This window comes from Pteropus alecto, unplaced genomic scaffold, assembly GCF_000325575.1.
Source record: "Pteropus alecto unplaced genomic scaffold, ASM32557v1 scaffold45, whole genome shotgun sequence".
Classification (NCBI taxonomy): domain Eukaryota; kingdom Metazoa; phylum Chordata; class Mammalia; order Chiroptera; family Pteropodidae; genus Pteropus; species Pteropus alecto.
The window spans coordinates 16,035,873-16,045,226 of record NW_006442491.1 but is presented as its reverse complement, the minus strand read 5'-3'; positions in this window follow the sequence as shown (position 1 = coordinate 16,045,226).

The window sequence follows — 9,354 nt, the reverse complement described above, 5'->3', positions numbered from 1 at the left end:
ATGTCTCTACCACCCCTAGCTCCTCAAATGCCACCAAATTACAGAAAGGAAAGGGAAAAGGAAATAATCCCATAGGAGGACTGAGAACAGAAAGTCTGAGGGAACATCAACTGTCCAGAAATTTTGATTTACTTCTAGGAGACAGAAAAAGGGTAGATTGCGATGAGAAACAAATGGGGGCTGAGGAAACCCTAGCTGAAGCATGCTTGAGATAAAGCTGCCTGAGATGCTGGAGCAGGTATGGAGAGCAAGAATAGACTCTCTATGGGGGACAACACACTTCAAGGGGATGGCAGGAGGCATATGGACCTCTCCATCCCCAACTGCTAATGGTCCAGGGCACAGGAAGTACCGCACATTAGTGCCAATACCAACCAGCTCTGCCCTTCATTCATAAAGACAAATTGGTCACCAGGTATTACCAGACAGCTGAGGAAAACAAAACAAAACAAAACAAAACAAGAAAAGGAGAAAGATTAAGAAAAGAATAGCAAATAGCTATTGATTGCTTACTGTGGGTCTGGTATTCTAAGTGTTTTACAAACATTAACTAATTTAATGCCTGACCCTCTGTGCTATTGTTATCTCCACTTTACAGGAAACCACATCACAGAAGATAACATAATTTGGATGAGGTTTGCACAGCTAGTGAGGGGCAGAGAGGTGGAATCTGAACCCAGGCAGTCTGTTTCCTGCATTGAACTCTGAATTAGTCAGTATACTGCCTCTTTAATAAATGAAATGAAAGGTGAACAAACTGATTCCGGAGGAAAAAGATAATTGGAAGAATGGAAGAGAGGTTATAAAAAGGAAGACTCAAATATTATTACATATGTAAAACAAAAAGAGGCAGCAATAAAAATAAAGCAAGAAGTCCTGGAAATTTAAGACAGAATCACTAAAATAAAAAGAAATTCAATAGAAAGGAGTGTGAACCTCTGTGGTTTGGGCATCCAAAATGAATTCGCTCTTCTTTTGGTAAAAAATACTCTGATCGCCCTGCTGTATTCTCAAACATTGTGGATTGGGTAAAATCAACACTCCTTCTGCCATTTGTTACATAAGAGGTGGCAGTCCATCATGAATAACCAGGGGATGAAAATGACAGTGAGGGCAGAGGAAAGATATATAGTGACCCTAGGTCCTTGATGACATCATTAGAGTCCCTGGATCAAGCCTTACCTGAAGCTAAAGAAGCAGGTGCTTCTCTCTCTCGATATCCTCTGATTCAATCTCATAGAAGGATTTCAGGCATCCATGCCTCAGTTGTTTGTCCATCCCTCAGATGAGTCACCATCAAGGTAAACTGCCAGACTTTGAGTACAAGCCCACCACTGAAGTCACTGCAATTAGAAAAAACCCAAGTCACACAATTGGACTAAGGGAGCAGCAGTTCAGCAAAAGAAAGCGGAAGTAAAAGGAATGCTGGATAAACACAACAGCTACCACATCTCACAAAGGGCCCAGACATGGGAAAGTGTGCATGGCAAGTAGACTTTGGTCATATAATGGAGATGACATCTGTTTCTTCTCTCAGAAAGAAAAAAAAGGCAATTAGAAAACCAGAAACAACAAAATCTGTTCCAGACACTAAATATAAAGCAAATACATGTGAGAGATGATTTTGAGCAATTAGTGGAGTATAAGAAAAGAGACTATACTTGACCTTAACATTTGAGACAGCAAATATTCTCCTTGGAGCAGCAGAGGGTGGAAGAGATGGCATTATACTTCCTTCTCAAAGGAGCTATCTCATGACTTGGTTCTGCAGTAGATAATGTTTATATAATCATAAGATTTGTTAGTTCTCAGTTTTCAGAATCAAATTAACATGAAAAAATGGAAGATTTAATTATAATTACAGAACAGAATGTAAGTGTTACAAACTTTAACCATGGGAATGTAAAGATAAAACCAACAGAAATTAGAAGGAGGTGGCGAAGGAAGGTGGCAGATGGCATGGAGGGGTTAATTGTTCATATTTAGCGGTGAGGCTCAAGAAATTCTGTCTGAAGTTGATAGAAGAGGAACTGAATTTTAAATATAGAATGTTTAGAACTATAGATAATGCCAACACAAGACTGCAGTAATGATATAGCTAACACAACTGAGCAAGTAGGCATGAGGGAACTTGAGAGACGGTATGGTTTAAACGCTTGCTTTAATGATGAGATATCAATTAGATGCTCTCTTGAGTTACTAAATTGAGAAAAAGAAGTAAAGCATATTATTTAAAACTATGATGTTAAAATTCCAGAATAACTAAAAACTAGAAAAAGTTCTGAGAAGAACCAGAAGAACTGGATGAAGGGAGTTTTCGCTTTTTGTTCTGACCCATTCTGTAATGGTCGAATTCCTTTACCAACATATTATACTGTATCAATAGTCTCCCACCCGCCAATTGGGCTCTACCTCCTCTGTGTATGGGGAAGGTTGGCATTCCCTTCTCATCTCTTTCTAGTTTGTCTTCCTGTACTGTAAAGACTGGAAAATTCAAATTACTTTTCCTAGACTCCCTTCCAGCTACCTTAATGCCACCACATCATCAAGCCATAATTAATTTCCCACTTTACCAAACTGGTCAAATAATAGTTTCTCCCCCAAATCTGGAACTGGAACTAAGAGACACTATTTGGCATCTGCTTGTGGCTGGAATGCAGGGCAAATAAATTCAGGAGCTGCGGAATGATTACATGCATGGAGAAGAAAAAATAAATAAAAGGCAATCAGTTAAGAGAATGAAAAGCAACCACAGGCTGGGAAAAATATTTGCAAAACACATATCTGATAAAGGACTTGTATTCAAAATATTCAAAGAACTCTTAAAATTCAACTATAAGAAATCAAACAATTCCATTAAAAAAAAATGGGCAAAAGATCTAAACAGATACCTCACCAAAGAAGATATACATGTGGCAAATAAGGATATGAAAAGATGTGCCACATCATATGTCACTGAGGAAATGCAAATTAAAACAACAATGAGATATCACTACACGCCTATTAGAATGGCCAAAATCCAGAACACTGACAACACCAAATGCTGACAAGGATGTGGAGCAACAGGAACTCTCATTCATTGCTGGCGGGAATGCAAAATAGTACAATCACCCTGGAAGACAGTTTGGTGGTTTCTTACAAAGCTAAACATAGTCTTGCCATATGATCCAGCAATCCAGCTCCTAGATATTTACCCAGTTGAGTTGGAAATTTATGTCTACACAAAACCTTATACATGAATGCTTATAGCAACTTTATTTATAATTGCCAAAAATTAGAAGCAACCAAGATGTCTTTCAGTAGGTGAACGAATACATAAATTGTGTACATATGTACAGTGGAATTTAAATCAATGATTAAAAAAAAGAAGAAGAAATGAGCTATCGATCCATGAAAAGACACAGAGGAAGCTTAAATGCATATTATTAAGTGAAAGAAGCCAGTCTGAAAAGATTACATCCTGAATGATTCCTACTATATGACATTCTGATAAAGGCAAGACGTTAGAGACAGTAAAAAGATCAGTGGCTGCCAGGTGTTTGGGGGATGAATAGGTAGAGGACGGGATTTTCAGAGCAGTGAAACTACTCTGCATGATACTGTAATGGTGAATACATGATACGAATTTGTCAAAACCTATAGATGTACAACACAAAGAGTGAACCTTAATGTAAAATGTGGACTTTAGCTAATAATGTATCGATATTGGTTCATAATTGTAACAAATATGCCGCACTAATCCGATATCTTAATAACGAGGGAATTGTGTGTGTGAGAGAAGATAGATGGGAATTCTTTGTACTATTTGCTCAATATTTTTGTAATTCTAAAACTATTTTAAAGATAAAATCTATTAATTTTTTTTAAAAAAGGCAATGTTAATCAAGAGAAGAATTTAGCAGATATACAGAGAGCAGCAGAGACAAGAGTCCACGTAGCAACAGAGGGAGGAAAGTGTCCAGGGCTGACAGCTCCCTGGCTGCTGGCATATTCTCAGGTGCTTGTTCCAGGCCCTTGTGAAACCCAGATGCATGCCTCTGCCCCCAGGTTCTATAACATACAAACCCCTGTATCCTTATGCTGCTCTAAGGCCTTTTTGTTACTTGTGTAACACTTCTAAAGCCATTATTCAAAGCTCAGGTAATATGATGTCAGAAGAAGTCCAGTCTAGCAACCAAAAAGTAATTTCAGCAAAGGAGGAGGAAGGTAGATGGTATAAAAGGGGTCAAATATGTGGTGACAGAAAGAAACTATGGGCAGTGAACATACAATGCAAAATATATATGACTCACTGTCGAATTGCACACTTGAAACACTGGATTTCATTAACCAATGTCACCATAAAAATTTTTTTTAAGTAATTTCAGCAAATTTCAAGTTCTGCGTTTTTCTTTTGAATACCACAGAAAAAGATATTTGCAACTTCTTATAAAATCCTCTTCTTTATGTCTCTGACCCACTTTCCCACACACCATAACTGCTCATACAATTAATTCTCTCTTTCAAAACACCTCAAAACAATGTTTCCCAAGTCCCTATGTCTCTCATCTTTCCGCAGCCTCCCTACATTCCGATTCTGTATCATAAAAGCCAAGAAGCCTTTTGGGGAGACAGAATCCTCCTGAGATGATCTTGGGAGAGGTGGATGAAACCGAGTGGCAAAGCTAAAATTGTCTTTGATGGGCACGGAGGAAGGGTCTCAGCCCTCTTCTCTTCTGGGTGACCTAATCCACTCTCACTCTTGTGGCTTCAATTACCGTCTCCATAAGAATGGCTGCCAAATTTCTACCCGCAACCCAAACTCTGCTCAGAGTTCCAGATCCCTATACCAGCTGCCTAGGCAACATTTCTCCCTGGGGTTGAATCAGATAGAATTACTCTGTTATATGTAACAGAGACTGAAAATACAGTGTCCTAAACAAAAGAGTTTCTTTTGCATTTAAAAATCTGGAAGTACACAGTCTTGGGCTGGCATGGGGATACTGCTCAAGTGCCAGTCTCCTTGCAGGTCACTGTTCTGCCATCGCTAGGGTGTGTCCCTCAACCTTATGGTCCAACACGGTGGTTAGAATTCCGGTCCACATTCCAGGCATCAGGGTGGAGAAAAAGCAGAACGAGGAACAAGAAACAATGAGCAGCCAACAGCAGTGTTTAAAGGCTAGAAGATGCCACATAACCCTTCTGCTTACATCTCATTAGCCAAAACTTAGTCACATGGCCACGCCTAGCAGCAAGAAAGGCTGGGAAATCTATTTTGTATGCTGGTGGCCATGTGCATGGCTAAAAAGAGAAGATTCTATTATTAAGAAAAAAGAGAATAGATATTGGGGGAAGGGCCAGCCAGCATTGTCTACACGGCAACCACACAATCTCTCCCAATTTGAGATGACTAAAATGGAAGCATCATCTCCCCCTAACATTTCCTTTTCCCTCAGTCTCGGTACTGCTACACCCTAGCAGAGGGGCAATTCTGTGAGGCAGGGGCTGGCAAGGGGAAGTGTCACCCAAGCTAAATGAAGGGGTGAGCAGACGGAGAATTGTGCAATGAAGCTGAACTCCCGGTGGTCTGGAATAGAGACAGAAGGTGCCCAAGGGGAGCAAGTGGGGTTGGGGGTTCCTGAGCAAAGGGTCAGGGTACCTGCTGAGGTAGGACATAAGGATAGGTCTGTACTGGAAGGTACCAGGGACAAACAAACCTGTCACCTCACCCAGCTGGCTGCTGAGCCTGTCGATTTTACTCTGCCTCCTATTCACTCCACCCTCCGTGACTTTGTCTGCACTGTTTCCTTCTCCTGGAAAGCCCTTCCTGATTCTCCATATAGACAACACTCTCAGTCATCCTTCAGGGCTCAGATCAGGGGTCACCTCCTCCAAGGCTTCCCGATGTCCTTGCTGGGAACTCTAACAACATCACATTGGAGAAGGGGCTGCAAGTCAGTGCAGAGTTCTGGGAGACAGGGCTGATTCTGGTGCTCTGGGTGTCATTTGGGGCAGGGTATTGGGGAGGCTCAGCAGGAAGGTGGGACTCCAGGGCTTTCTTTTTATGAAGGACGAGGTGCCAGCTGCCCTTACAACAGTAGAAGTACCATGGAGGATGAGCCTTGAACTCCTGGCCGTGGGCGGGGCCTCCCACACTCCCCTCTCACATGAGGAAAATGATGTAGACCGAGGCCGAGGCCGTGGGCCACAGAGAGGAAGTTCAATGGGGCGGAGGCAGGCAGAGTAATTCCTGGAAGGAAAGTCGCACCTCAGGAATCCGGTAAAAGAATACTCTCGGAGCCTCTGTCCCAGAAGCCCCCACCTCCTGCCCCCAGGAAGGGCAGAGCGGGACAGCTGTCCAGGAGGGGTGCCTCTGGGTATCCAGGTGCTAACCTCCCTTCACCAGCCTCCTGTAACATGTGGCACAGGTAAGAGCACAGATTCTGGGACAGCCCACTGGCTCTAAAATAGGCAATGCCTGCTCTCTCTAAGCCTCATCTTTCTCCTCTGTAGAATGAGGATGGAGAGTTCTCCCCCAACCCAGGGTGTTGTGGCAGGTGAAGTGGCAGGGTAAGGTAATCAATTAGGCACCAGCGCACCATGAGGAGCAGTCAACAGGATCTACTGGTGAAAAAAGTCTCTGCCACCCTACCCTTGTTCCTGAGGTAGGCTGTGGGTGCCCCTGCCCACCTCCTGGTGCCCACACACGTGTGTGTGTGTGTGTGTGTGTGTGTGTGTGTGTGTGTGTGTGTGTGTGTATGTCCCAGGCTCTGGGGCAGAGCAAGCAGCCAGGCTTGGGAAGGGAGGAGGGAAGACTGAGAAGTTCTCTTCACAGCCCCTCAGCACACATAGGCTTAGGTGTCCTAACAACAAACATTACCCTCTGTCCTAAAATTGCCTGCTGGTCTGCCATGTCAGACCAGGCGGAGGGAACTGGAAAAGTGGAGCACTGCTCCTGCTTTCCAAACCCAAAGCGTCTTCTTAAAACCCTACCTGGTGGTGACCAGGGCGGGGGGCTCTCCAAGCAGACAAAGCACCCACAACAGGGCCCAAGGGGTCAGTTTCTCCCACAAGGGCCCAAGCGAGGGAAGGATGCCACCTCCGAGCAGGTCAGGGCTGGGGACTCACCCAGGTGGAACAAAGGGTCAGAAGCACAGAAGGCAGATGTGCTTGAGGGGCAGGAGATGGAGTTGGAGGTTTAAGGCTGGGAAAGGCAGCTTGAGAGGTCAGCCAAGGGCAGTCTACACTTGGATCTTCTCCTGTATGCAATGGGGAACCATGAAGAGTATAGGAGAAGTGAAGTGATGGGACCAGATTTGCACTTTTGAAAGTCTTCTCCAATTGCATGATAGAGATAGATTTGGAGGGGCAGGGCTAGGAGCAAAGGCATCCATGGGAGAAAATCCCGAGCGAAGGCCAGAGGAGGGAAGCCTGGCCTGGCCTGGAGAGAGGCGGATCCTGGAGGACACACTCAGAGGCTGATTCTTCCTCATGCTTCCTGCATTAGGGAGAAGCAGGAAGCCGGTGAGGTCAGTGGGTGGGCCCACAATAGCCCTAGAGGGGAGAGGAAGGAGGTACAAGGGCACAGAGAGGACAGTAAAGGGCAGGGACTCTGTAAGACACTTGTCCATGCCCACCTGGGCCCAAACCTTCCAATGGCAATCACATCCAACCTCTTCTAACACAGAATGGGATTCACGGAGATTATTTGCTGTCCTTCCTTGTGTCCGACTGGAAACTGCTCAAAGGTGGAGACTGTGACTCTGGAGTCAGACTGTGCTGTGGGGGCCTGAAATGGGGGGAGGGGGGACAGATAGAAAGCTGCCAAGCAGGAGAGTGCCCAGGGCTGGGGATCCCCACCCACGAGTCTTCACTCTTGCCGAGAGCCTGCTGCCAGCCCCTCAGAGATGAGCCAATATGTGGAGCCACGGGTGGGAATGAAGGAAAACTGGAAGTGAAAGGAAAAATGAAAAACGAGAGGCAGGTTGAGTCTGAGGGACCAGACTCTTCATCCCTTCTCCGTACACTGACATCCAGCCACACTTGAATCCTCCCAGGTTTTGCTCAGCCTCTGGAATGAGAGGAAGCCTGCCAGCTCCATCACGTACCTGTCACACACACACACAGATACATACAGACAGACACATACAGAAAGATATATGACACAGCGACACTTATAAATAACGAAGTCACACAGGCATCCCCAGAGACACACTCACACACACAGACATACATATACACACAGTCATAGACACACAAAGACACACTCATACACACAGACACACTAACATACATAAAAACACAGACACACTAACAGATGCACACACTCATACAGACACACACCTGGAGCAGCCAGTGGATGCTGATGACTGGATATCAGCCACATCCAAAACTATCTGGTGTAGCATACCCCTCCACCCTCTAACCTCCTTGCTGGGGCCCTCTGGGGCAGTGGCCCTGACAATAAGGGCAACAAGCTAGGAGAGGTGACACTTTAGTTGGGAAGCCTTTTAGAAGGGTAGAGGAGAAAGCATAGTACTTCAGGCCAAGAAAAAGGCCCCTGCAAAGGTTTGGGGTGGGAGGCAAAACTATGATGCTCAAAGGACTATAGGGGCCTTGTGTGGGGAGTGGGTTGGGGGCAGACAGGAGGCCTAGCACAGAGAAACTGGCTAAAAACAACCTTTGGCCCCCATCCCACAGGTGTCCAGCCTGAGCCTGAGCAGGGGCACAGTGGACAGAGGGAAAGGGACCCCACTCAGGCCCTGCCAGAACCAGTAGCTGGTGGGGGACACGGTAAATCAGCTGCCTTACAGGGGCTTAGCAGAAGAGGGTATCCACCCTGCAACTCCCCCTGTTTGAAGGCTACGTCCCAGCACCCCAAAGAGGACCTGGGTTAGGACAGGAAGAAGGCTGTGAGCCCTCACAGGGAAGGGAATGGGTGCCCCTGGCTGGGGCAGGATGAGTTCTGAGTGATCCCCTTTCCAAGAGCGGGGCCCCAGCCTGTGAGAACACTTTCCTCGCTGTCCCAAACTTCAGCAAAGACAGAGCTAGGCCCCAGACCCAAGGGCCTGCCTTCACCCTCAATTCAGCTTCTTCTCTCTGACCCTTGGAGACCAGGCTAGGGATCGCAGGGTGGAGGGTGGGTCAAGGAACTGGAGGGGTCTGAGACAGGGTACTGTGAGGGGTCTGGGAGGGGCCCTCCCTCCGCAGCAGCTAGGATCTTGCAGAGGGGCCGGTCTACAGAGAGCCCTGAGGTGGGTCTATTGGGGTGGGCGGGGGAGCCCCTCCGCAGCTGAGCCGCAGGAGGCCGACGAAGGGGTCTGGAATTCCTCTTCCCCTCCCTCCACCTCCTCTACTCACCCTTCTCCCCACCCC